This window comes from Prionailurus viverrinus, chromosome B4 (genome assembly GCF_022837055.1).
Source record: "Prionailurus viverrinus isolate Anna chromosome B4, UM_Priviv_1.0, whole genome shotgun sequence".
NCBI classification, from domain to species: Eukaryota; Metazoa; Chordata; class Mammalia; order Carnivora; family Felidae; genus Prionailurus; species Prionailurus viverrinus.
In genome coordinates this window covers 60,736,555-60,764,535 of record NC_062567.1, presented here as the reverse complement: position 1 = coordinate 60,764,535, position 27,981 = coordinate 60,736,555, and the positions used below count along the sequence as shown (strand labels likewise).

At 40.4% G+C, this 27,981-nt stretch overlaps 1 long non-coding RNA gene across 2 annotated transcripts; it reads left to right on the top strand.

Annotated features, from left to right (window-relative positions):
• Positions 1-27,782, top strand: LOC125171210 (uncharacterized). 2 transcript variants are annotated; one of them, XR_007154222.1, is made up of 3 exons: positions 1-156; positions 13,176-13,273; positions 27,735-27,782. It is a non-coding gene; the product is annotated as an uncharacterized LOC125171210 (long non-coding RNA). The 2 variants fall into 2 exon arrangements; XR_007154223.1 differs by lacking the exon at positions 27,735-27,782 and adding an exon at positions 18,854-18,963.
• The last annotated feature ends 199 nt before the right edge of the window (positions 27,783-27,981 follow it).

Here is a 27,981-nt window from a genome sequence, read left to right as displayed (position 1 = left end):
GATAGAGTAGGAGAAAGTTGAGGGCGATGTTAGGGGACCGCTGGCTTCCTGGTTTTTGATCGGACTCTGCTGCTGTTGTGGAGAAATGCTGTGGAAACCAGCTGCTCAAGTGCCCGAGGAATGGATGTGCCTGAACCTGCCACTGACTCCCAGGTGGTAAGGTGTTTGTCATGCTTGTGTTCCAGTCTCTGTGCCTCTGCTCTGGCTGTCACCGTGGAGAGCAAAGTGCCCCCATCATGAGTTCCCTTCCTGACATTATCTCATCAGGTTGATATGTGAATTAAAGGAGATAATGAATATAAAGAAAATAATCCAGTGTCCAGAATAGAGGTCAGCAAACTTCATTCAGCCCCTAGGACAAATCCAGCCCTGCCACCTGGTTATTTCTTTTATTTTTTTAATTGAAGTATAGTTCACATACAGTGTTATATTAGTTTCAGATGTACAATACAGTGATTCAACATTTCTATACATTTCTCAGTACTCACATCATGATAAGTATATTCTTTTTAAGTTTATGTATTTTGAGAGAGAGAGAGTGCATGTGCGAGCAGGGAAGAGGCAGAGGCAGAGGGAGGGGGAGAGAGAGAATCCAAAGCAGGCTCCATGCTATGGAGCCCGACACGGGGCTCGATCCCATAAATGCTGAGATCATGACTTGAGCTGAAATCAAGAGCCAGACCCCTAACCAACAAAGTCTCCAGGTACCCCATAGTAAGTGTACTCTTGATCCCTTTGTCTACTTCAGCCCTGCTCCTACCTGCCTCCCCCTGCCACCTGTTTTTGTATGACCCATGAGCTAAGAAATGTTTTCACATTTTTAAATAGTTCAAAAAATTTTGAAAGAATAAAATTTTGTGACACCTGAAAATTATATGAAATTCAAATGTAAGTGTTCAAAAAAAAAAGTTTTATTGGAACACTGTGAAGCTCATTCATTCATTGTCCACGGATGCTTTTGTGCTCTTCTGGGATGAGTAGTCGCAACAGGGTATGAACTGCAAAGCTTAAAATATTTGCTATCTGACCCTTTACAGAACAAATTTGCCAAGGGGCGCCTGGGTGGCTCAGTCGGTTAAGCGTTCGACTTCAACTCAGGTCATGATCTTGCGGTTCATGAGAGTGGTGTCAACTCAGAGCCTGGAGCTTGCTTCTAATTCTGTGTCTCCCTCCCTCTCTGCCCCACCCCCACTTGCACTCTGTCCTCTGTCTCTCAAAACTGAATAAACGTTAAAAAAAAAATAAACAAGTTTGCCAAAAGCTCCAGTTGAGGTCCAGCAGTGATCATAAGAGTTATATGAAGCAAGACTTTTATTACTCAGTTAACCTAGCAGTCTCCACCTTTGGCCACAGTGAAGAACCTTCCTTAGGTGCCCCATTACACTTCCTAACTGGTTCTCCTTTACAACTGCAGCTTATCCTGTAGCAAAGCAAGTATGAAGTTTATATTTCCAAATGCAAACCTGGTCTCATATGTTCAGGTTTATGTTTATCTTATTTAATTTCCACAGCAGTCCTATGACAGTGGTATTATGACCCTAGTTTTACAGATGAGGACCTTAAAGCCCATAAAATTTAGGTAATTTGCCAAAAAATTATATAGCTTGGGAAATGGCAGTAATAAGTTTTCTGAAGCAGTTTCAGTAAGTATTGTCACCACGCACGCTGCCTCTCTCTGCCTCTCTGGCTTTGTTTATTCTATTCTGTATGACCCTTGGTCACTTCCTGTTTGGGGTGTGCACCCCAATCCCACATGGAAATCAAACATCAGTCCCCTGTCTCCCAAGATGAACAGCTAATTCTCTGGTCGACTCTAATTCGCTGAAGGGTAAAAGCTAACCTCAGCTACTCCTTCCACTCCTAGGTAACATTTTAATCCCACCGTATTTCAACACTATCCTTCTGGAACCTACACCGCTGGCTTTTGCCGGGGGTCTCTCTGTTGGCGGACACTCTCTGTGGGAAGAGAACACAATGGCGGGTTGATGGGAATTTCTATTTGGACAAGTGTGACTCTATTAACATCACACTATGCAGACTCTCACCTTTTCACAGGGCACTTGTGTAATCACATATGTGTTCATTTTGACAAAACGAAAAATGTTCTTCCTTTGTACTTTTCCATTTGGGTGCCTCCTGCTGGCTAGTAATGCCAACTTGTAGCAAAGGAAAAGCCCCGAGTTAATGTTAAATTCAACGGTACAGTATTTATTTACACCAAGCTTAGTAGTAAACCTTGGTGCTATTTTTTTTTCTTCATCTTTCTTATAGAATCTAGACTTATTTTGTCTCTATTTTCATAGTCCTTTTTAGACTGTTACTTCAAATCAGTCTTTTCCCTTCTGGATACATTTAATTTCTCCTGCATGGAGCCCATCCCCATGTGGCCACTCAGAAGCCAGGGCAGGCCAAGGGGAGAAGAGCACTGAGTTCGTTTGTAGCATTGGCTTTGAAGCAACGACTTCCAGTGACTATGCTTTCAGGAAGTGTGCACTATACTTCTGGGGGCCCAGTGCCAGTTGAAGAGCTTAAAGACCCAGTTGAAGGTGTCTTGCTAAGTAAGTTTCTGCTTTCCTGGAAAAGCAAGTTTTAAATTGTAAATGATTTTAAAGAAGCTCGTTAGGAAAGGCATATTTTACCTCCTTTTTCTGTCATCATTATAATAGAGGATTCAATCAAGTTTAATTTATTCAGCCAGGTGCCTATGGACGCTGCCTCGTTTGTTTGGCTTTGTTTTCACAAAATCCCTTGTCAACTGTGTTCCCAGCGTCAGTGAGCTAATCCTTCCCCTCTGTCAGATCCATGGTAGACAAAGGCCACTAACACAAAGTCTCCACAATGAGAACGGCAGAGGATCTATTAATCTGTCAGTTGCCTGTGAATTATGGCCAAGATATTTGCCCAACATATGGCACAAGGTTATCACATTGTAAAAGCCACTCATTTGAAGCCAAACATCCATGCATGCACACAGACGCTCATAACTAGTGGATAAAAACATTATGCCCAAGGACAAGTCTTCTTGGGGATTTGAAGCTACCACTAAATAACAGTAGAGTTAATCTATTGGGGGTGTTTTATTTTCTATAGTATAAAAATAAATTTGAGATGAAATGAAATCACAGCAGCTTTCAGGGATAATGTAGATAAACAGCCGCATTTAGTTCTAATCCACAGTTAAGACTGAGGGGCATGGTCCTCTGACAGGAAAGAGTTCTATAACCAGAGTCCATCTCATCTGCGAGGACACTTCAATGGGAAGAAACAATGGCATATCATGGAGGTGGGTGCCACCTGACCTTCAGTCAGGGCCAGGAAGTTTAGTTCTCACCTTCGCAGATGCAGAATCTTAATCAGTAGCCCAAACAGGACTCAGATACTAACTCACTAACAAAGCTCAAAGATAGGAATATATAAAAGAGAATGCCACATTATTCATTTCCAATGAAAAATACAACTGCCCAACTTTACAGGTATTGAGTCAGCCTAATCAAAGAATTCCCCCCCTGCCAGTAAAAGAGACCCATAGCGGAACATTCCTGTGTGAGCCAAAGCTTACGGTGGGCATGCGCCTTGGGGGACGGTGGTTGCTGGGTAGAGGAGAGAAGTGGCCACAGTGGAGCTGATACAATGGGAGTAGCATTAACCACTTTCAGAGTCCCGGAATAGGGTTTTTTTGGGTTTTTTTTTGTTTGTTTTTTTAAATGTTTTTCTTTAACGTTTATTTACTTTTGAGAGAAAGAGAGACATAGCGTGAGCGGGGAAGGGTCAGAGAGAGAGAGGGAGACGCAGAATCCAAAGCAGGCTCCGGGCTCCGAGCTGTCAGCCCAGAGCCTGACGCGGGGCTCCAACTCACAAGCTGTGAGATCATGACCCGAGCCGAAGTCGGACGCTCAACCAACTGAGCCACCCAGGCGCCCCCCAGAATTGGTTTTGAACTCCCACGGGGAGTCAGGTATAGTCCGAAGCTGGTCAAAAGGTATAGGGAGGTTTTATGAGAAACTCTATGTGATTCTGACAAAAGGCCATTCAGAGTTAGAAAAGAGGCCCTGTGTTTGCTTCCTGGGGCTATGTAACAAAGTACCACAAACTGGGTGGCTTAAGAAAACACAAATTTATTTTCTCACAATTCTGGAAGCTAGAAATTCAAAATCAGGGCATTGGCAGGGGTGGTTCCTTTTGAGGCACGGTGGAACTATCTGTTCCACGCCTCTCTCCTTGCTGCTGGTGACAGGTGGCAATCCTTGGCGTCCCTTGGCTTATAGATGTGTCACTCCAATCTCTGTGCCTCCTTCTTTACACAGTGTTCTCCCTGACCACACTCTAGTCAGGCTCCCAACTTTCTTCTCAACAGGGCCTCAACTTCCGAGTTCCATGTCCTTCTGTGGGTCACCCCATTTTAGCCAGAATTTTCACCCTCAACATCTGGTTGGGTCTGTCATCCTCCGTCACCCCCCCCCCAGGTGATGTCTGCCTCCACTGGGCCGCCTGCAGCAAAAATCCTGTTAGGTTAGCCTAGCAAAAAATTCCCTCCTTACCTCTGATGTTTTTTCCTAGTAATTGTCCATCCACTGACCCCCACCCTGCTCCCTGGCTATAAATTCCCACTTTGCCTTGTGTTCCGGGTCAAGATTAATCTTTCTCCTGCCAAAACCCCATTGCAGTGGTCTCTACACCTATTGCCATAATACCCTGGAATGAAATCTCCCTTCCTATTATTGTTTAACAAGTATCATGACTAACATTTTCTTATAAGGACACCAGTTATATTAGATTACTGGCTCACACTACTCCAGTGTGACCCCATCTTAACTAATTATATCTGCAATGCCCTTATTTCCAAATAAGATCACGTTTTAATGGGTGCCTGGGTGACTCAGTCACTTAAGCATTGGACTCTCTCTCTCTCTCTTTTTTTAGAGACTCTTTCTCGTTTGTTTATTTATTTATTTTGAGAGAAACAGAGCGCAAGTTGGGCAGGGGCAGAGAGAGAGGGAGAGAGAGAATCCCAAGTAGACTCTGCACTCAGTACAGAGCCCGATGCAGGGCTCAAACCCATGAAGCTGTCAGATCATGACCTGAGCTGTAAGCAAGAGTCAGACGCTTAACTGACTGAGCCATCCAGGTGCCCCAGCATTGGACTCTTGATCTCAGCTCAGGTCTTGATCTCAGGGTCATGAGTTCACACCCTGTGTTGGGCTGTGTGCTGGGTGTAAAGCCTACTTTAAAAAATGCATTTTGAGGTGCTGGGGGATTAGGACCTCAATATATCTTTTTTTTTTTTTTAAATACACTCCATGCCCAATGTGGGTTTTGAACTCGACAACCCTGAGATCAAGAGTCACATGCTCTACTGACTGAGGCAGCCAGGCACTCCCTCAACATGTCTTTTTCAATTCAACCCATAGCCATTCAACCCATAACAGGAAGCCTCACTGCTGTACACATAAAACATAGTGTAATAGACATTCTAATGTCACCTCATACACTTTTTCCCCCTCTTCTGGTAGTATTCCTTGCTCGTTTCCTCCCGTGGGAGAGTATTATCGCCCAGCCCTTTACACCTGTGACTCCATACCCCCGGCTGCACAGGACTGAGATGTCACTCAAGCAGGGCAAGTAATGTCCTCCCTCAGATTTTTCTACATAGAGCTAATAGAGGGAAAGCCCTTACTCTCTGGGATGTGGGGTTTGTGCATGAAACCCCAGACCTGCTGCAGCTATGTCCCCAAATACACGGAGAGAACTTGTCTGCAGGAGGTGAAAATGAAGCCAAGAGGAAGAAAAGAGCTGAGACGAGGGACAGAGAGCCAAGGCCAGATAGCTTAGAGGTTCTTGCTTCTAGCTTTTCCCGGCGCTCAGTCCCAGCTCTTCCAGGGTCACGACACTAATCATGCCCGCGTTGTGTTCGGACAAGTTGGAGTTGGTTCTGTGACTTGGAAGGAAAGGACTCCTAGGAGATTCATGCAGCATAGTGAAGATAAAAGAGACAGAGCATTAAGGGAACCTTGAGGGCTTTACCTTGTGGGAACCCCCTGAGAGCCCCCAAGGAGGATGACATCCTCCCAGAGGAGCAGTGGGGCTGGGTGGAGAAGAGAAGTGGACTCTGAAAAATACTTGGTGACACTTTGGGGGGCTGAGGTGACACTTTGGGGGGCATGTATCTCTATAGAGGAGCCACTCAATCAGGAATTTTGGTGTTAAAGCTCAGCTGGACTTTGTTATGCCCCCGGGGACCTGAAGAGATTTCCATTAGAAATGAGAGGACTATCAAAAGACTAGTTGACATGGAGTGCCTGGCTGTCTCAGTCAGTTGAGCATCCAGCTCTTGGTTTTGGATCAAGTCATGATCTCATGGTTGTGAGACCGAGCCCTGCATTGGGCTACATGCTGGGCACGGAGTCTGCTTAAGATTCTCTCTCTCCCTCTGCCCCTCACTCATGCATGCACTTTCTCTCTCTCTCTCTTTCTTAAAAAAAAAAAAAAAATTTGAAAAAACAATGAAAAAGAAAGAAAGAAAAGAAAAAGACTAGTTGACGAGTCTAGAATCCTAGCAAGGTGGACCTACACAAGCTATATGACAAATATTTACTGGTTTCAGGCTCTGATGTCTGTTTTCACAGTGTAATATGCCTATCAGGAAGATATTAATTTATCCATCATTCAACAAATATTTATTAAGGGCCTATTATGTTTCAGGTGCATTGTAAGGATGAGTAGTGGTACACAAAAGATGTAATTTCTGCTCCCATGGAGCTTTCAGTCTATGGGGGAACATATATTCAACAACAAATAAATACTCTAGTAAATGTTTAACTACCAATTATAGTATTATAAAGGAAACTTATGGGAAGAAATTATGAGAGACCTATACTATGTTTTTAAGATTTTATTTTAATTTTTTTAACTGATAATTTATTAAAAAGTTGATTTAAGTATCTGCAATGGTGACTTCAACCTCGACTCCTGACTCAATACTGATGGAAGTAATCTGTTTGACAATCTCAGAAGGACTGTGCAAATCAATGAGTCGCTTGTGGATCCTCATCTAAAAACGATCCCAAGTCTTAGAACCTTCACCACAAGGAGTTTTGCTTGTAGTGATTCTCAGAATCTCGGTAGGCATCCAAACTGGTCCTTTCACTCTGAGATTCTTTTCTTTTGTGCCTCTGATAAAGTCAACACATACCTTCTCCAAAGATTTTATGTTGTGACTGGTTAGAGTAATTCTAATTCAGTGAATCTCCACCTTTGGTTCCACAGGTGTCTTCCTGGTGTCTTTAAAAGCCATGGCTGCAGCCTGGCTTCCTGACCGACTTGTTCCTTGGCCAGAGTGAACAGGTGTGAGTCAGCAGAGATTTTATTTTTAAGTAATCTCTACACCCAATGTGGGGCTCAAACTCATAACCCTGAGATCAAGAGTCGCATGCTCTACCAATTGGGTGAGCCAGATACCCCAAGAAACCTACTTTACATCAGAAGGTTTAAAAAGGCCTGAGGAGGGGCGCCTGGGTGGCGCAGTCGGTTAAGCGTCTGACTTCAGCCAGGTCACGATCTCTCGGTCCATCAGTTCGAGCCCCACATCGGGCTCTGGGCTGATGGCTCAGAGCCTGGAGCCTGTTTCCGATTCTGTGTCTCCCTCTCTCTCTGCCCCTCCCCCGTTCATGCTCTGTCTCTCTCTGTCCCAAAAATAAAAATAAAAACGTTGAAAAAAAAAAAAAAGGCCTGAGGAGAGAGTATCAAGACTCGCAGGTTGAGTAGAAGTTTGTCAGACAACAAATGTATGGGCAGAGGAATGAAAGGCAAGGCAAGGGAAGGAAAGAGAATTCCATGCAAGGGAAATAGTAGATGCAAAGACCCTATGGCCAGAAAGAGCTTGACTAGAAAGGAAGGCAAAGTATAGCTGAAGTGTAATAAGAGAGGGAAGAGACTGGCTTGAAAAGAACCCAGAGACATAGACAACAGGCCTATGTAAGGGTTCCAGATTCTATCCTAACTTCTATTATAGGACAGAAAACCTTTCCACAACAGAAAGCCACTGAAAAGCTTTAATTAATGTTCCAAATTACGTTAAAAGAAAAAAAGAATTAATTGAAGAAGGACAAGAGAGAAAAGAGAGACCAGTTAGGAGGTGGTTTGCAGTAGTTCAGAGGAGAGGAGATGGCAGCTTGGAGTAGGTGGTGGTAGAGAGGTCTGGATTTGAGCTACACATGGGAGGTAGAACTGAGGGCACCAGGCCTGGTGTGGGCACAGTAGGTGCTGGAGAGGGAGCCATCGAGAATGACTTTCAGGTTACTGGCCTGAGCTTCAGGCAGTTGGTATTGCCATTAACTGAATTGAGAAATAATGAAGAAGGATGTTGCAAGGAGAAGGGCAAGGAAGATCAAAGAGTGGTTTTGGTTTTAACGTGTTAGGTAGAAGATGCCTGTAGCACTTCCAAGTGGAGATACTAAGTGCCAGTCAGATATGTGAGTCTCCCATGATATATGAAAGATGGGAGCTGGTGGTATATAAATCTGTGAACCACTTGAAAAACAATAGGATGAGACTACCTAAGAAGGGGGCCTAGGGACTGAGATCAGAGGAACTCCTTACACTTAACTGTTTGGTACAAGCCAATGTGTTAACAGTGGAGACTGAAAAGCTACCACCAGGCAGTGGCAGAGACACCAAGAGCGTAGTGCCACAGATTCCAAAAAGAGAATGTTAGAAGGAGCCACTGGTCACATGTATCAGTGGCTAAGTCCAGTAGGATGAGGATGGAAATGTGTATTGGCAAACAGAAGGACTTTTGATGGACCTCATCGAGAGTTTCCCCAATGGAGCCTTGAGGGCATAAGCTAGACTGGATGGGATGAAAAGTGAATGGGAGGTGGGCAATGGAGTCAGCATGGGTAGACAATGCTTTCAAAATCTGTATTTACTGTGGGGAGTAGAACAATGGGACAGAAACTCTAAAGGGAATGTGAGGTCGAGAAGGGCAGATTTAAAGATGGGAGTTACTACCACATATGTGACTACAGATGGGGATAATTTCAATTGAGTAAGGGAAAAAGATACAAGAGACTGAAGAGGACACACTCTCCTCCAGGGCTAAGGTGGGCAACATCTACCTCCAGTTTCACTCTACTTTTATTGCTGATCCACACCTTCCCCCTTCACTGACTCCTTCAGATTGACATAAGAATGCTTCACTTGCATTAATATTTTTCATTTTCTTTATTTAAACTGTGAGTCAGGATCTTCAAAGGAGACAGCATCTTTACATACATTCCATTGCATGTTGATTTTATAGTTTAGCTCCTTGGAAACTATTTCCATCTTTCTTAGGTACTATATTGATAAAAAATGTTCTGTCCCAATGTACCAACTCTATTCCATAGGTGATTGCCTAAGTGGCATGATTGGAATAACCTGGTAAAGTTTATTCTTGCCCCAGAGTATCACTCAGTAAGAATTAATAATAATTAATTTAAGGATAGGACTTACCTTTAAAAAGTATCAATTTCATAGATATTACCTCATTTAATCTTCATAAGAGTTGTAAGGTAGGTTTTGTTATCTCCATTTAGAAATGAAGAAACTGACACTACGAGATGTTAAGTGATTTGCAAGATTTCAGAGTTAATAAATGGCAGATCTTGGGTAGTCTACACCCAAAGTTTTAAGAAAAGCTCTAGTTGGATCTTTACATATATAGACCTTTACATACATGAGACCTATATAGATCTCATGGACCTTGAGATTGATGTAGAAGGTGAGATAATCCACAGATGTTCTGGCCACATTCCTCAGCCCTGAGCCACTAGGAGCAGGAGTAGGGAGGGAAAATGGAAGCAAGAAAGCACAGATCTAAAGTTCAGCTGGCTCAGTCAGAAGAGCCTGTGACTCTTGATCTCAGGGTTTTGAGTTCAAGCCCCATGTTGGGTGTAGGGATTACATAAATAAATAAATTATTATTATTTTTTAATCTGCTCTGAAAGGCACTTTCACGTGCCCTGAATTCATCACTTGGGAATCTTTCATGGATCAACTGTCATTTCACATAATTCAGCTCATGTCCTCACAAGTCAAAATGAGACTGAGAAACAACTTGGTTCCTGTGGACAATCAGACTGAACTCATGCATTTATTAACTGCAATTAACCAGGACAGGCTTATGTTATTCCTCTTCTTGTTCCAGCACATAGGGCGGAGGGTAGAATAAAAATCTTCTGCAACTTAATTTTCTGAGAATGGGGTTTGAAGTTGGGATGAGATAATGGATATGAAATCTCCTTGAAAATGATACCACAACATTGCTGCGTGATGCAGTCTTGGTGGTGTTGGAAGGGATCTGGCAGCTCATTGTACGATCTCAGAGTTAGGACCTTGTGAGCCAGTGACTCTGTCTCCTACAGAAGGTGACGGGGATGTTGTGGCTCCTGCATCGCCCAGCTGCAGAGCTCCACTTGCCAAATGGCCCACTCCTCTTCCACCACACCAAGACGATTCGAACAGAAAGCGGTAAAAACAGCCCGGAGGCCCAAGTTGATTCTTCCTTGTTTGTAGTAAGTGAACAAATGTTTGGGGAAATGTCCACTGTGTAGGTAAGCTGTAGGACGACTCCACACTTAGTGATAGGTAAACCAAGAAGAGGCGTTCCTTTCCCAGGAAATTGCCCTGATAAACTAGACAAAATGAAGGTTTGTAATGCAGCTTGATTAAAGGATCAATATTTGGATTCAAAAGGAGCAGAGTACAATCTCATTTCCATCACTTACTAGCTGTGAGACTTTAACTTCATTTCTCTTAAGTTTATTTTGCTCGGTGATAAGATGGGTATGATAATAATGCTTAGCTCACGGGGATAAGTAAAGAGATAAAGCAGACAAAAGGGATGATGTAGATGAAAGGTGCCTGGGGCCTTCCGTAATAGGGGCTAATATCAAACATTAATTCCCTCCCTCCTTCACCCCTAGTTTAGCCACCATCTACAGGTGCAATTTAAACACCCTGAGGAAAGGTTGAGGAATCAAGTGAGGTGTTGAAAACAGTTTCTCCAGAGCGGTCTGGAGAACTGGGACGTAGTGGGTGTATTGGGGGCTTGGTGCCCTTGGGGCTGTAGAAAGCCATATGCTTGCTGGTTTAGTAAGGTTTAGACTAGAGGCCATGAAGCTTGTGTCACCAATCATTTCTGACACATTAAATAAAGTCTGTCATATTGGCTTCTAAGTTCAAGGTTTTAATTCACCTTGGAGGGCAAAGCATTTTGCAGCTCGATTCATTGCCTAGTTGTGTTCTCTTTCCTGAACTCATGTGCTTCTCATTTCTCGGAACCAGTTTATCAAGACTAAAGACTAATGCCTGAGCTGTTAGCTCCTCTGGAGAAAACAAAACCATTAACGATAGTTAACATATTAATTGCAGAAAGAGCTTCTTTAAGTTTCTGTTGGCAACAAGTTACCGGTCTAATAGAGTAAGTGAAGTGCATCCAGACTCAATTGAAAACCTGGCCAGGCAGGATTTTTAATCTTCATACTTCAGGTTTTCGTTATTACAGTTGCCAAAACGCCAAGCTTGTAATTTACAAGTAGTACCCATGTGTCACTTAGAAAGAAACCCAAAGCTAAAAATAGAAATGAAACTCAGGAAAACACCAACCCAGATAAATAAATCTTATGTCAAATGTAGAAAGCTTGTAGACCTGTGCTCAAGGTTACACCAATTGTTTAAATTTCAATGGATTAAAACAAGTGCATTGACCAGTCGGCATGGTGATGCCCAGGGGAACGTGACAATTTTTTTTCATGTTTCAGAAAATCTTTCCACATCATTTCTTGCTTTTTTTTTCTTCTGTCTGATTATTCAGTTCTTCAGTAACAGACTCTTTTTCTATAACAACCAGGTTAATACTTCTATTGGGACTTAATTTTACCTAAAGCATTGCACATACAGGACCAAGGCCATTGACCATCCCCATGTAGACCTTTGTTACCTTGCCACACATTGCATCCCTAACCCCAACTAGTCTTTGGAAATGTGTGTCCCATTGTTAAGGATAGGACAGAAGAGAGATGTATAGTTGTTAACCATTGACTCCAAGCCTAAAATTTTGGACTTCTTTTATTCCCATACCCCAGCCAGTAACCGAATCCTGCTAATATTTTCTTAATCTTTTTTTTTTATATATATATATTATCCATCCTTCCTTTCTCTGGTGTGATGGTTAGTTTTATGTGTCAACTTGGCTAGGCTGTGGTACCCAGTTATTTAATCAAACACTAATCTAAGTTTGTGTTGCCGTGAAGATATTTTGTAGATGTGGTTAACCTCTACAATCAGTTGACTTAAGTAAAGATTATCTTTGATAATGTGGGTGGACTTCATCCAATCAGGTTAATTAAAAAAAATTTTTTTTGATGTTTATTTTTGAGAGAGAGAGAGTGTGTAAGTGGGGGGAAGGACAGAGAGAGAGGGAGACACAGAATCTGAAGCAGGCCCCAGGCTCTGAGCTGACACCACTCTCATGAACCATAAGATCATGACCTGAACTGAAGTTGGACACTTAACTGACTGAATCACACAGGCACCCCTTATCTAATCACTTTAAAGTGTAGGAGAGGGAAAAAATTTTCCCAACCCTCTTAGGGCTTGTATATAGGAGCTGCAAATTAAACTGACAAAAGACAGGTTAACAGGAGGGAAAAAATGGAGTTTAATTACCCACTCAATGGGCATATAGCACAATGATGAGACCTCATTGATGAGTAATTCATAGGAGTGGTTAGAATTTGGGGCTTATATACCATGATGGGGGTGAAGAGGATTGGGAGAAAGGCACTTATGGGGAAAAAAAATGACTTTTTGGAAAGATAAATGTGTTTTCAGAAGAATAAACAGGAGATAAGAAAGTTTGTGATAATGTTTCTCTACAGGTATGTCTCTACAGGTATGAGTAGTCTTTCTGTCTCCTTCAGGGCCATAAAAAATCTCCTCTGTACAAGGGGTTTGTGGTAGGTTTTTATTCACATTTTCCCTTCTGGGAATAGATCTGCCCTGAAGAGGAATTCATGGTAGCTTTTTATTTCCCAAAAGTTGCTGGTGTTAGATAGGGGGAACTCTGAGAAAGCTTTTTCTTTGTCTCTCGAATCTCAAATATCTTCAGCTTATGATCATCTTTATACCAACTCTAGGATTCCAAATGGGTCCCCACAGAAGACTGTAAGAGCAAAAACTGAAGTTTCCCAGAAAGGAAGTAATTCTGCCTCAAGACTGCAGTGTCAACCGCCATGTAAGTTCTGAGTCTCCAGCCCCCTGCCCTACAAACTTCGGACTTGTCAGCCCCGCACGTGCTGGGCCAATGCCTTAAAATAACTATCTGTCTCCTTCTCTAAAGGTACATAAGTGAGAGGGGGGGGGGGGGGGGAAGAGAGAGGTCTCGGTCCTCTGTCGCTATCATTTCTATCATCTATCTATCTGTTTATCTATCATCTGTATCTCATCTCCTATTGCTTCTGTTTCTATGAAGAACCCTGAAAGATACACATTGCCACTATCCTTAGTCAAAGACTATTGGAAACTGATCTAGTCTCTGTATTTGAAGTGTTTCTCTGCTCCAAGTCTTACAAATCAACTTTAAGTTCCTCTTCCTTTGGCTACTCCCCAAAGCCTGCAGGACATGGCCCAACTCACAAAGGAGGTAATCTAGTCACTCAGCATTTTGGTGCACCCTACCAATCCAGCCTCATTTCCCAGCATGATCTTTTGTTCTAGAAAGCTAGTTTCCTGGTTTCTGAGTATGCTATGGACATTGTCATCCTCTCCCTATCTCCATTTTTTATCACCCATTGTCCCATCCCCTCATCTTTGCTTGTACATGTCCTACCATTCTTCTAAGGGCCAGATTTTCTGGCAAATCTTTCACTGCTTGTATTAGTTTCCACTTGATCTTGTAATAAATTACCATAAACATAGTGGCTTAAAACAACACAGATTTATTCTTTTATAGATCTGGAGGTCAGAAGTCAAAAATCAGTTTCTCTGGGCTAAGATCAAGGTGTCAACAGGGCTTATTGTTTCTGAAGGCTCTGAGGGGGAATCTATTAACCTGCCTTTTTCAGCTTCTTGTGGCCACCTATATTCCTTGGCTTGTGGTCCCTTCTTCCATCTTCAAAGTGCATCACTCCAAGCTCTGCTTCTGTTGTTGTCACATGGCCTTCTCACTCTCTCCTATAGTAAAATCTCCTTCTGCCTCTGTCTTATGAGGACACTTGTGATGACACATAGGGCCCAACCAGATAACCCAGAATAATCACTCTGTCTTTTTTTTTTTTAAAGTAAACTCTATTACCAATGTGGGGCCTGAACTCATAACCCCGAGATCAAGAGCCACGTGCTTCACTGACTGAACTAGCCAGGCACCCCTAATCTCTCATCTTAAAGTCCATAATTTAATCTCATCTACAAAGTTCCTTTTGCCATATATAGTATCATTCACAGGTTCTTTGGCATAGGATATCTCTGAGGACCATTATTCAGCCTATCTATCCTTTCTACTTCCTTAACTCCAGCCAGCATGGCTGATTGTTGCTGTCTCTCCAACATCCTCCACTTCTTTGTATCCCTGTTTTCTCTCCCATCTAGCCTAGTGACTTATTGTCTCTAGAACTCCTGAATCCTGCCAGAAGGGGAAAATTAGGCAACTACAGATCATCACCACTACCAATTTATGATGTCCCAACTCAGCTGAATCCTCAATCTCCTCAACAACCCTTTGAAAGCACTCTCTCCACTCCACCCAGTGATGCCTCCCTCACCATTCTTCTCAATCTACTCAAGTACAGGACTTTGGCTCTTACACAGACTAACTGGCTTCCATTTCATGGAGAGAAATCAAGGTCATTAAGCAACAGATACTTGATTTCACCCATTCCTGAACATGTGGCTTCGTTTTCCAGCGTGGCTTCAACCATTCCACAAGTCTCAGAGAATGAGATATCATTCTCCTGCTGCAGACTCACTCATCCACCTTTGCTCCTGATTCAAGTCCCTGTTGTTTTCCCCAGGACCTTACTTTATCAGACATCCTCTCTCTTTATCTCCAGGTTCTTCTTCTCAACTCACTGGTCCTTGGATGTTAGCCTATGAGCATGATCAAGTTATTCACACACCAAAACAAAACAAAACAAAACAAAACAAAACATATAAACAAAAAGCTTCCCTTGACTTTTCATCCCCCTCTAGCTTCTACTCCTCCTTCCCCTTCTCAGATCAGATCTGATTATCTTATGCTCTAAACCTGTTCATTTCCCAGTTCTTGTGACCATCATTCAAATTAGAAACAGGGGACTTATTCTAGACTTTGTGCTCTCCTTCATATACATCCAGTCAATAACCAAGTACTTGTTTTCCCTCCTTGGAATCTCCCAAATCTGTCCTTTTTTTGTTCATTCCTATCCAGTTATGGCCCTTACTGAATTTTGCCTAAACTACAGTGTTAAAATCTTAAGTGATCAGCCCGCCTCCAGTCATTTCTTTTAATCCATCCTCCACACTGCACCTAGAATTGGATACTTAAAAACATAAATCTAATCATGTCACTCCCCTGCTTAAATGCTTTTAATGGTTCCCATTGCCTACAGCCTAAGTCCAAACTGTTTATTAACATGGCTCACAGGCCCTCCATAACCTGACCAGACTTATTCCCCATAAATCCCAATCATGCACTTGACGCTGTAATAATTCTGCGTGTTCCTTCAACATGGCATGCTTTTTTCCACTTATGGGCTTTTGCTTGTGCTGGTCTGCAGTGTGGAAAGCCCTGCCCATGTTTGCTCACCTGTCAACCTCATATCCATCCTTCCAGATCCACTCAAGCAACATGCTTTCTCTGAACACCAGACTGGACTAAATGCTCCAGCCTCGTGTGCCCTTAGGACCTTGCACATACTTTATCATGTTATGCTGAAATCTATTAACCTATCTGTTTCCTTACAAACTCCTTAACCTGAGGGCACAGACCATCTGAACTCATATAGTAATAACAGCAAGTATATGTCATGTAATATTGAACTTGTATCACTTTATTTTGAGTGGGTATTTACTTTTTATGTCACTGTTATGTCTCCCTCATGGGGCTGGAAGCCCATTAAGAGTAGGAAGTATATTGTATAACATTGTGTACCCTTATCATATAGCAGATTATATGCATGAAGTTATTTATTAATGATTATTGTGGTGAACGTGATGAAAAATAACTCAAGCATACACTTTGTTGATTGTGGGTCAGCTCTATCATCCCTGTGTAATAACAACAGCCCATTTCTGGCCAAATCTAATTACAACAAATTCCAACAAGATTTCTAAATCCTTATACTGATAGTTAATATAATACATGTAGATTTTTGTTGTTGTTGTTGTTGTTGTCGTTGTTGTGATTATAAAACTGTCTGGCTAAGAGGCAGATATATTAACAAAAATAGTTTCCCTTAGTGGGCAATTCCTCAGGTGAGGAACACCATATTTTATGAGGCATATGTAGTCAGTCCTGTTTGACCACATTCCTGGTGTAGTCCCCTTAAGTCCTTTTCCCCATCCCAGATAAATTCATCCTTTTTCAAGTCACTCCCAGCACTAGCTAGTCCTCTTTTGCTATCTTATAAATTCAAGGGAATTTGGAGGAGCCAAGGCAAATTCTTTATTTTTCCACCACAGTACCATCAGCTTTATTAAAGCGTAATATGGATAAAATGAGGATGTCTTTCAAAGGAAAAGAAAGAGCAAAGCCATCATAAAGAGGCAATATGTAACCTGAGGGAATGACCTAAAAGCCTGTTGTCTTCACTCCTTATGGCTGTTTTGGCTGTTTTTATGTTAACATCTAGGGTGTGTTTGAGCACACCTCTTTGCCCCAATTGTTTTACCTTTTATCCTCATACTACACTACTTCCCTTGAGCTTATGCTACCTGATTCTTGCAGTGTCCTCTCTTCACCCAACCACTTGGAGTTGTCTTCCGGTAAAGACAGCTCTGATCCTACATTTGGATTTAAAAAAATCATTAACAATTATGAGTAATTTGACAAAAATTTACTGGATATCTGTTTTTCACAAGGCACTATGAACATTCAAAGATGAATCAGGTGTGGCTGAGCATAGCAGTCCTCAACTCTTGGTGTGAATCAGAATGACCGATGCAGGGTTTTTTGTTTTTTTTTTTTTTTTAACGTTTATTTATTTTTGAGACAGAGAGAGACAGAGCGTGAACGGGGGAGGGTCAGAGAGAGGGAGACACAGAATCCAAAACAGGCTCCAGGCTCCGAGCTGTCAGCACAGAGCCCGACGTGGGGCTCAAACTCACGGACCGCGAGATCGTGACCTGAGCCGAAGTCGGCCGCTCAACCCACTGAGCCACCCAGGCGCCCCCTGATGCAGGTTTTAAAACATGCAGTTAACTAGATATCAACTGCAGAAATTCTGATTCAATTGGTTCGTGGTATGAACATTTTTTAAAAGTTCATAGGTATGTCGATACCGACATTAGACAAAGACACTATAAGTAAAGAAAACTACAGCGAAGCATCCCTTATGAACATTGATGCAAAAATTCTCGACAAAACTCTAGAAAACTAAATTCAGCAGCATATTCAAAAGTATTATGCACCATGATCTAGTGGGGTTTATTCCTGGAATGCAAGGATGGTTCAAAATCATTTTAAAAAACAAAACAAAGGGGCACCTGGGTGGCTCAGTCAGTTGAGCATCTGACTTCCACTCAGGCCATGATCTCATGGTTCATATGCTCAAGCCCCACATTGGCCTCACTGCTGTTAGCACAGAGCCTGCTTGGGATCCTCTGTTCCCCTCTCTCTTTGCCCCTCTCCCACTTACACACTGTATCTCAAAAATGAACAAACATTTATTTAAAATAAATAAAGGGACGCCTGGGTGGCTCAGTTGGTTAGGCGACCAACTTTGGCTCCGGTCATGATCTTGCCATTCGTGGGTTTGAGCCCCATATCAGGCTCTGCACTGACAGTGTGGAGCTGGGAGCTTGCTTCAGATTCTGTGTCTCCCTCTCTCTCTGCCCCTCCCCTGCTTGAGCACACATGCTCTCATTCTCTCTCTCTCTCAAAAATAAATAAATATTAACATTTTTAAAATTTATAAGTAAATAGCAAAACAAAACACATGATTATCTCAATTGATGCAGAAAAAGCATTTTGATAAAGTTCAACTTTTTTAATGATAAAACACTCAACAAACTAGGAATAGAAGGCAATTACCTCAACATAATGACAGCCATATGTGAAAAACCCACAGTGAGCATCATACTCAATGCAACAAAAGACTGAATGTTTTTCCTCTAAGATCAGGAACAAGGCAAGGATGCCCCACTTTTGCCATTTCCATTCAACATGGCACGGGAAGATCTAGCTAGAGCGAATAGGCAAGAAAAATAAAAAACATCCAAATTGGAAAGGGAAGAAGTATAATTATCTCTATTTGTAGATATAGGGAAGAAAAAGATTTCCCTTGCCCCTCCTAGGGTTCCTAGCTGCATTTGAAAATTGAATGAACAAAGATTAAGGGGAGAAAGCAAACAAATTTATTTGTTATGCAACATGAGAACTTTCATAAGAAGACCCAAAAAAACAGTTAAATCTGAATATTTTATGCTAAGTTTGATGAAGAATGGACAGTCATGAAGAAATATGATAGGTCAAAGAATACAAGGTAAGTGTAGTAAACTTAGCAAGGTCTGCTTGTTCAGATTCTTCTTAGCATCTCTTTATCTTTGGAAATAAGGATGTTCCTTTCCTCTGGTAATAGGAATGGCATCTCTCACATGAGAGTTTTATGATCTCTTTCAGGGGAGAAGGATGGGAAGAAGACCAGAGTGACCTTCCTGCTTCTGCCATTCTATCAAATTCCTTTAGCTTGAAATATTCAATATGCCAAAGTGCCATATTTGGGGCAGTGGGCCTTAAATTTCATCATAGATTATATGATCTTATATGTAGAAAAGTCTCCACAAAAAGAGTTATTTATTAGTTAGAGCTAATAAATGAACTCAGCAAAGCAGCAGTATACAAAGTCAACCTGCAAAAATCAGTTGCATTTCTATACACTAACAATAAACAATCTGAAAAGGAAATTACAAAAATATTTCCACTTATAATAGCATCAAAAAGAATAAAATACTTATCAGGGCACCTACGTGGTTCAGTTGGTTAAGTGTCATACTTCAGCTCAGATCATGATCTCACAGTTTGTGAGTCTGAGCCCTGTATTGGGCTCTCTGCTATCAGCATAGAGCCTGCCTCTGATCCTCTGTCTCCCTCTCTCTGCCCCTCCCCTGCTTCTACATGCATGTGCTTTTTCTTTCTCTTAAAAAAATCAACACTAAAAAAAATAATAAAGTACTCATGAACTAAGTTAATCGGTGAAGTGAAAGACCTGTAATAAAAACTGCAAAACATTGTTGAAAGAAATTAAAGAAGATATAAATAAATAGAAATACATCCCATGTTCATAGATTGGAAGACTTAATATTGTTAAGATGTCAATACTACCAAAGTGATCTACAAATTCAATGCAATCCCAACTAAAATCCCAATTTTTCAGAAATAGAAAAACCCATCCTAAAACTCATCTGAAATCATAAAGGACCCCAAATAGCTAAAACAATCTTGAAACCTTGAAAGCTGAAGGACCCAAATGTCCTGATTCCAAAATTTACTACAAGGTTACAGTAATCAAAACAGTGTAGTACTGGCATAAAGACAGACATATAGACCAGTGAAATAGAAATGACAGCACAGAAATGAACCCTCATGTATTTGGTCAACTGATTTTTTTTTTTTTTTTATTTAAAAAAAAATTTTTTTTTCAACGTTTATTTATTTTTGGGACAGAGAGAGACAGAGCATGAACGGGGGAGGGGCAGCGAGAGAGGGAGACACAGAATCGGAAACAGGCTCCAGGCTCTGAGCCATCAGCCCAGAGCCCGACGCGGGGCTCGAACTCACGGGCCGCGAGATCGTGACCTGGTTGAAGTCGGACGCTTAACCGACTGCGCCACCCAGGCGCCCCTGGTCAACTGATTTTTGACAAGAGTGTCAAGACCATTCAATAGGAAAATACAACCTTTACAACAAATGGTGCTGGGAAAACTAGATATCCACATGCAAAAGAATTAAGTTGGACCCTTTCCTAACACCATATGCAGAAAACTCAAAATGGATCAAAAATTTAAATTTAAGAGGTGCCTGGGTGGCTCAGTCAGTTGAGCATCCGACTTCAGCTCAGGTCATGATCTCGCAGTCCGTGAGTTTGAGCCCTGTGTCAGGTCCTGTGCTGACAGCTCAGAGCTTGGAGCCTGCTTTGGATTCTGTGTCTCCCTCTCTCTGCCCCACCCCTGCTCATGCTCTGTGTCTCTCACTGTCAAAAATGAATAAATGTAAGAAAAAAAATGTTTTTTTAATTTAAATTTAAGACCTAAACCTATAAAACTCTTAGGAAGAAAACATAGGGCAAATCTTCATGACATTGGGTTTAGCAATGGTTTCTTGGCTATGACAACGAAGGCATAGGCAACAAAAGAAGACATAGGCAAATTGGACTTCATAAAAAATTAAAACATTTTCTGTATCAAAAGACAATATCAATGGAGTAAAAAGGCAACCTTGAGAATAGGAGAAAATATTTGCAAGTCATGTATCTGATAAAGGATTAATATAATATATAAGGAATTTCTAACACTCAGCAACAAAAAACAAACAACCTGATTCTAAAGAATTTAAATAGATATTTTTCCAAAGAAGATACACAGGTGGTCAATAAGCACATGAAAAGATGCTCAGTTTCACCAATCTTCAGGAAAATGCAAATCAAAACTACAATGACATACCAACTCACATCCATTACAATGGCTACTATCAAAAAGGCAGAAAATAACAAATGTTGGTTAAGATGTGGAGAAATTGGAAATCTCATGCACTGTTGTTGAGATTGTAAAATAATATAGTTGGATAATAGTATAGTCGTTCCTCAAAAAATTAAAAACAGAATTACCATATGGTTTAGCAATTCTACTTTTGGGTATATACCCCCAAAAATTGAAAACGGGATTTTTTTTTAAGTTTTATTTATTTATTTTGAGAGAGAGTGAGAGATAGAAGAGAGAGAGAAAATGAGTGGGGGAAGGCAAAGAGAGGAGAGAGAATTCCAAGCCAGCTCCACACCAGCAGTACAGAGCTCCACTTGGGGCTTGAACTCACAAACTGTGAGATCATGATCTGAGCGGAAACCAAGAGTTGAATACTTAACCTACTGAGCCACCCAGGTGCCCGGAAAACAGGGTCTTGAAGAGATAGTTGTATACCATTTCATAGCAGCACTCTTCACAATTGCTAAAACACAAAGCAACCCAAATATCTGTTGATAAGCTAAATGTGGTATATACATACAATAGAATATTGTTCAGCCTTACAAAGGAAGAAAAATTTCACATATTCTACAACATGAATGAACTTTGAGGATATTACACATGTTAAATAAGGCAGTCACAAAAAGATAAATACTGTATGATTCTACTTGCATGAGATACCTAGAGTAGTCAAAATCATAGAGACAGAAAATAGAATGGTGGTTCCCAGGGGCTGGGGGGAGGGGAGAATGGAAAGTCATTTGTCAATGGGTCGAGTTTCAGTTTTACAACACAAAAAGAGTTACAGAGATTGATAGTGATGATTTGTACAACAAAATAAAGGTATTTATTATCATTCAATTGTACACTTACAAGCATTAAGATAACACTCGTTACGTTATATGTATTTTACCACAATAAAAATATTGGAAAAAAGAACTTCACAGGTGATTTTCATGCCCTCCAAGGACTAGACTTAATTCTCATCATATAGAGATCCAGGCTGCACACGAATCACTGAAATATAAAGCAGAAATTGATGTGTGTCTTAAGATGTACTGACAACATATTAGAGGAATTGAGAGGAGGAAAATACTATTTTCTGTTAATGGAATCAGGGCAAAGTCCATAGAACAGTACAGGACAATGAATCTGGAATTCGAACTCAAAAGACCTGGTTTCCTTGCACCTCCACCACTTACTATGACATGTGACACTGATTAAGCCTCATAACTGCTCAGGCCCATTTTTTCATAAGTAAATGAGGAGGACTGACATCTATGTCACAGGATTATCATGAAAACTTTAAACAATGAAGAGAGATGAAACATGCACAAAGAGTGATACTAGATCAGAGCTGGCAATCAATAAATGATAATTATGTCTGAACCTGAGCTGGCATTGAGTCAGGCCTTGAAGGATTGGTAGGATTTAAACATTCAGAGATGAGGGGGGAAGAGAATTTGGATAGAAAAAATAAAGAGCATTTATGGCCTGTATGGTTTTATAGCTATTTATATGCACACATCATAAAAAATATTTTGGAAGCTTTAAAGCCAAACAGGATATGGCTCTTGAGTTCAAAAAGCTAACAGTTACCTCAGTAATTTGTCAAACTAATATAGGCACTTTTTCTTTTTTCTTTTTTTAATTTTTAATGTTTATTTTTGAGAGAGAGAGAGAGAGATAGACAGAGAAAGCCAGAGAGACAGAGTGCAAGTGCGGGAGAGGCAGAGAGAGAGGGAGACACAGAATCCAAAGCAGACTGAGCAGTCAGCACAGAGCCCGATGTAGGGCTCAAACCCATGAACTGCAAAATTGTGACCTGAGCCCAAGTCAGATGCTTAACCGACTGAGCCATCCAGGGATCCCAACACTTTTTCTTTTCATATTCCTAATGTGCTACATGTGTTTTAATAGGTGTTTTTCTACCTTAAAATTTTACATTATAAAAGTAATTGATGCTCATAAAAGTCCAAAAAGGAAAAAGCTATATAAAAATAATATAAAATAAAAAATACATAAAATAAAAATCACTCCTCCCACTTTCTTTCTAATTTCTGTCTTCAGAGGTAACTGTGATTAACATTGTGGTATGTCTCCAATCATTTTTTATGCATGTATAAACACATGACATCTATATCTATAAATGTCTCTATATATGTACATGTATATACATATACACTCTATATATTCTTTTTTGGTCTTCAAATGAAATCATACTTAGCCTACTGTTCTGGAAATTTCTTTTTATCCACATAACAGAGTGTTAATATCTTTCTATGCCAGTATGTATAAAGCAACCTCATTCTATGTAACAGCAGCATAGAATTCCATTTTATGAATGTTCCCTCATTAATTTAACCAGTCCTCTATTGATGCATTTGGATTATTTCCATTGCAAATAATACTGGAATGAATAACTTTTTTTTAATGTTTATTTAATTTTGAGAGAGAAAGAGACAGAGAGAAAGGGACAGAGCATGAATAGGGGAGGGTCAGAGAGAGAGGGAGACCACAGAATCAGAAGCAGGCTTCAGGCTCCGAGCCGTCAGCACAGAACCCGTCGCAGCCCAAACCCATGAACCTTAAGATCACAACCTGAATCTCATGGTTCATGAGTTCAAGGCCCTCAGAGGCTCTGTGCTGACGGCTCGGAGCCTGGCGCCTGCTTCAGATTCTGTGTCTCCCTCTTTCTCTGCCCCTCGCCCACTCACACTCTGTCTCTCTCTGTCTCAAAAATAAATTCACATTTAAAAATTAAAAAAAAAAAAGAGCTGGATACCCGACAAACTGGGCCACCCAGGCACCCCTGCATTCTATTTATTATTTATTATTTATTATTTTTTAAAGTTTTTATTTATCTTTGAGACAGAGACAGAGCATGAGCAGGGGAGGGGCAGAGAGAGAGGGAGGCACAGAATCTGAAGCAAGCTCCAGGCTCTGAGCTGTCAGCACAGAGCCTGACGCAGGGCTTGAATTCACAGACTGTGAGATCATGACCTGAGCTGAAGCTGGATGCTTAACTGACTGAGCCACCCAGGCGCCCCTCTATTTTTTTAATTTTATTTTGAGATACAGAGAGAGAAACAGCAGTGGAGGGGCAGAGAGAGAGGGAGAGAGAAAGAATTCCAAGCAGGCTCCATACTGTCAGTGCTGAGCCAGATGAGGGACTCAAACTCACAAATCGTGAGGTCACGACCTGAGCCAAAACCAAGAGTCAGACGCTTAACAGAGCCACCCAGGCACCCCAAGAATTCAAGTTCTTAAAAATATATATTAAAATTTTTTAAAATTAACTATAAGCAAAATATTAAATTCTTCTAGATTCCTGGATATTTTGTTCCCAAAGCTCTTAGAAATGGCAACCCAGCATGTTTCTCTGACTTTCTGTACCATGTGTCTGCTTTCTCTCTTACCTGTTGATGATGTGGCATGCTGACCTTCAGTAATGATTTCAATTATTAGAACAGAGGTTTTCCCAGGAAGTGGACTCTATGGCAGGAGGATCAATTTCTTGTTGACATTTAGAAAAACAAATTTTCATAGAAGAAAAATATATTGATTAAACTGATTGCAATCTAATCATGTAGGATTTGTCTCTTGAATACTTTTGGCATGCAACTGCTTCTAACTCAGTATAGGTACTTCCAAATCCATAGGGCTTAAACCATGATTTCTCTTGGTCTCCAATACCTGACACTTGCTTTTTCCTTTAACAGGATTCATGTATGACTTTTATTCAATCACAGACATGACTCTTGTAATCATGTCTTTCCCCACCACCCCAAGTACCATCTCTAAGAACTTATTCCTGATATTGCCCCTGGTTCAGTACTCTTTCCACTCTCCAATTCTCCATCTTAATCCTGATGATAATTCAACTTTACTTCCTCAAAGACACTTTTTCTCACTTCCAGTTTAGATCAGATTCTCTTGCCATGCATGAGTAGGCTCACAGTACTTTTTTTTCTTTTATTTCTCACAGTTCATAATTATATTTGTGTGGTTATTTGGAAAGGCTGCCTCCCACATTCCATAAGCGACAGTTTCTGGTTTCTGCATTAGCTTATCATTTTATTGTCAGAGACTGATATTTAGTAGAGACTCAGTATTTGTTGAATGAATGAATGAATGAATGAAGTCCAAGCTCAAATCCCATCCTCTCCAAAAAGACATTCCTAACCTCTTCAGCCACAGTGATAAATCCCTCTCATGATTTTGAGGCACTTATTGATGGTACCACTCATTTTCCCCATGAAATCATAGATTCATAGAGTTCTATAGGAATTTAGAGGTAGCAATCTTTATATTGTAAATAATGCAATTCATTGAAATAAAATTTTTGCTTGGGGCGCCTGGGTGGCGCAGTCGGTTAAGCGTTGGACTTCAGCCAGGTCACGATCTCGCGGTCCGTGAGTTGGAGCCCCGCGTGGGGCTCTGGGCTGATGGCTCAGAGCCTGGAGCCTGTTTCTGATTCTGTGTCTCCCTCTCTCTCTGCCCCTCCCCCGTTCATGCTCTGTCTCTCTCTGTCCCAAAAATAAATAAACGTTGAAAAAAAAAATTAAAAAAAATTTTTTTTGCTTTTATTTTTGTGAATACTATCATTAGTGATGGAGGGTTGACTTCTGAAATATTTTGAACAATCTTTGGATTATTTGTATGTGTAGAGATTTTTTCTCATGTTTAGCACAAATCTGTTTTGTGATTTTCACAACAAATTTGGTTCCTAGGCATAAACAAATGAGACCATTCGTTCTTCTAAAGATGGTCCTTCAGATAGTCAAAGATTGCTCTCTTGCACAATCAAAACACAACTCCTCCTTCAATTATTGCTATTATGCTGTGGTTTTCAGCCTCTTTCATCAGCCTGATTTATTCTCTTATGAATTTATTCGAGTTTGTCAATGTCCTTCTTAAAATAAAATTAATTTTGTTACCAGTAATTTTATTTTTTTAAAGTTTGCTATTCAAATGTCATGAGATAGTATAAGACTTTAAAATTTCTATAAATTTAGAGGTTCCTTTTTCTAAAAATAAATTTGTGACAATTCGTTAGGTCTTTAAGTTCAAAAATTTGAAAAGTTAATTTTAATTAAGTAACTGACACCTTTTCCTAGAAGCTGTCAAATGGTTGTTGGAAGATTGCTTAGATCACATAACCAGTTCTATTCTTATAGCTTAAAATTATCTGACTTGGGGCGCCTGGGTGGCGCAGTCGGTTAGGCGGCTGACTTCAGCCAGGTCACGATCTCGCGGTCCGTGAGTTCGAGCCCCGCGTCGGGCTCTGTGCTGATGGCTCAGAGCCTGGAGCCTGTTTCCGATTCTGTGTCTCCCTCTCTCTCTGCCCCTCGCCGGTTCATGCTCTGTCTCTCTCTGTCCCAAAAATAAATAAACGTTGAAAAAAAAAAATTAAAAAAAAAAATTATCTGACTTGCTCTGACCACTTGCTAGTTGAACTTAAAAAGGTTTTAAACAAATAAGTAACCAAATACTGTGCTTGTTTTGGTGTGAGGAAAAAATTTAGTCCTATGGCTATTATCTGCTAAGGAACCAAACCCAAGGTTTAATAATAATAATCAGCTCTTTCTTGGGCTCAACAAAATGTTTTGATGTGGTTGGTACCAGCCTCTGATGAGGGTATTAGCCTTCATTTAAAAAACAATCATTAGTTGGAGTTAGCATTAGAAACGTTACTAAATTGCTGATAATATCCGTCATTACCAGGTAAAAACTGACATTTTCAGTCCCTTACATATGATTTATCATCAATGCAAAGAATATTATAAGAAATTGTAAAGTTGCTCAATAGTTAAGTCTCAAAAGAAGGCAATAAATGTTACCAAAGAAAAAGTAGCAAATAGAATGATACAGAAATAAGTCAGAAGAGGTAAGGAGGGCTTGAGCTCCTCTACTTCTGAAATGGTTTTACTATCTGGCACATAGTTATGATCTTTAAATGTTTGCTAAATGAATAAAAATGTTCAGGCACTAGGGATAATTCTACAGTGGGGACAATATACTATAAGGAAGGTGGCTGGCTTAACCAGAGTATCTGGTAACTTATTTTCAATTTCAATTTTTCTATATTTTCAGTTTCATTATTTTTGAGAACTCATTGTGAGTTTAACATAGTACTATAGTCGTTAAAAAATACTCAAATACTTTTAACATCGTGTAATTCAATCTAGTATAATCCAAATTTATGTATTATATTTTTCACTAGTTACTTTTAATATAACAAAAGAAGGAAGAGAAAAAGTTTTAAACGTTCAACGATGGGATGTTCCTTGAATAAATTGCGCTAGAGCCATATGTACAAATTTGTAGAAATTAATTTATTGACGTAAAAAGATGTTCATGATATTGAGTAAAGAAGAGCTAGTTACAAAATAATATTTAAGGAATAACAACAAAATACACAAGAGTGAGAGACTGGAAGGGGATACAGTAACATGTCAGACAGCTCTGGGTAGTGGTTTTTTATTTCTTTTCCTTTTTTCTCTTCCTTCCTTTCCTCATTTCTCTCCTTTCTTTCCTTCCTTCCTTCCTTCTTTCCTTTCCTTTCCTTTCCTTTCCTTTCCTTTCCTTTCCTTTCCTTTCCTTTCCTTCCTCCTGCTCTCTCTCTTTCTTTCTTTTGAAAAATTCACTTGGGCTATTTATATAACAGTATTTTAAAGTAGCCCATAAATGAGCTCTTGGCCCAGGATAGAGACAGCCATAACAACATGTTCAAGTAACAAAATGAACAAAAGAACCTTTGGAATGCACCTGGTTGTTAAAAAATAACATGTTCTTTTTCTTTTTCTTTTTTTTTTTTAAAGATTCTAAGAAACTCAACTTTTTCGTTAAGGACTTTTTTGCTACCTTTCCTACAAAAACTACCAGATTACTTCTTGACCTCTACTTTGAGACCTCTACTTTGAGGAAGTCTTGCTGTACAATATTGACTTAGTAGCTCTGACGCTTACAGGTACTTTTTTATCTGAACATTATATCCTAAATACTGCAATTCCTGTATTGCTTACACATTTAAATCTACTCCATCCCTGAATTACAGTATATATTCTT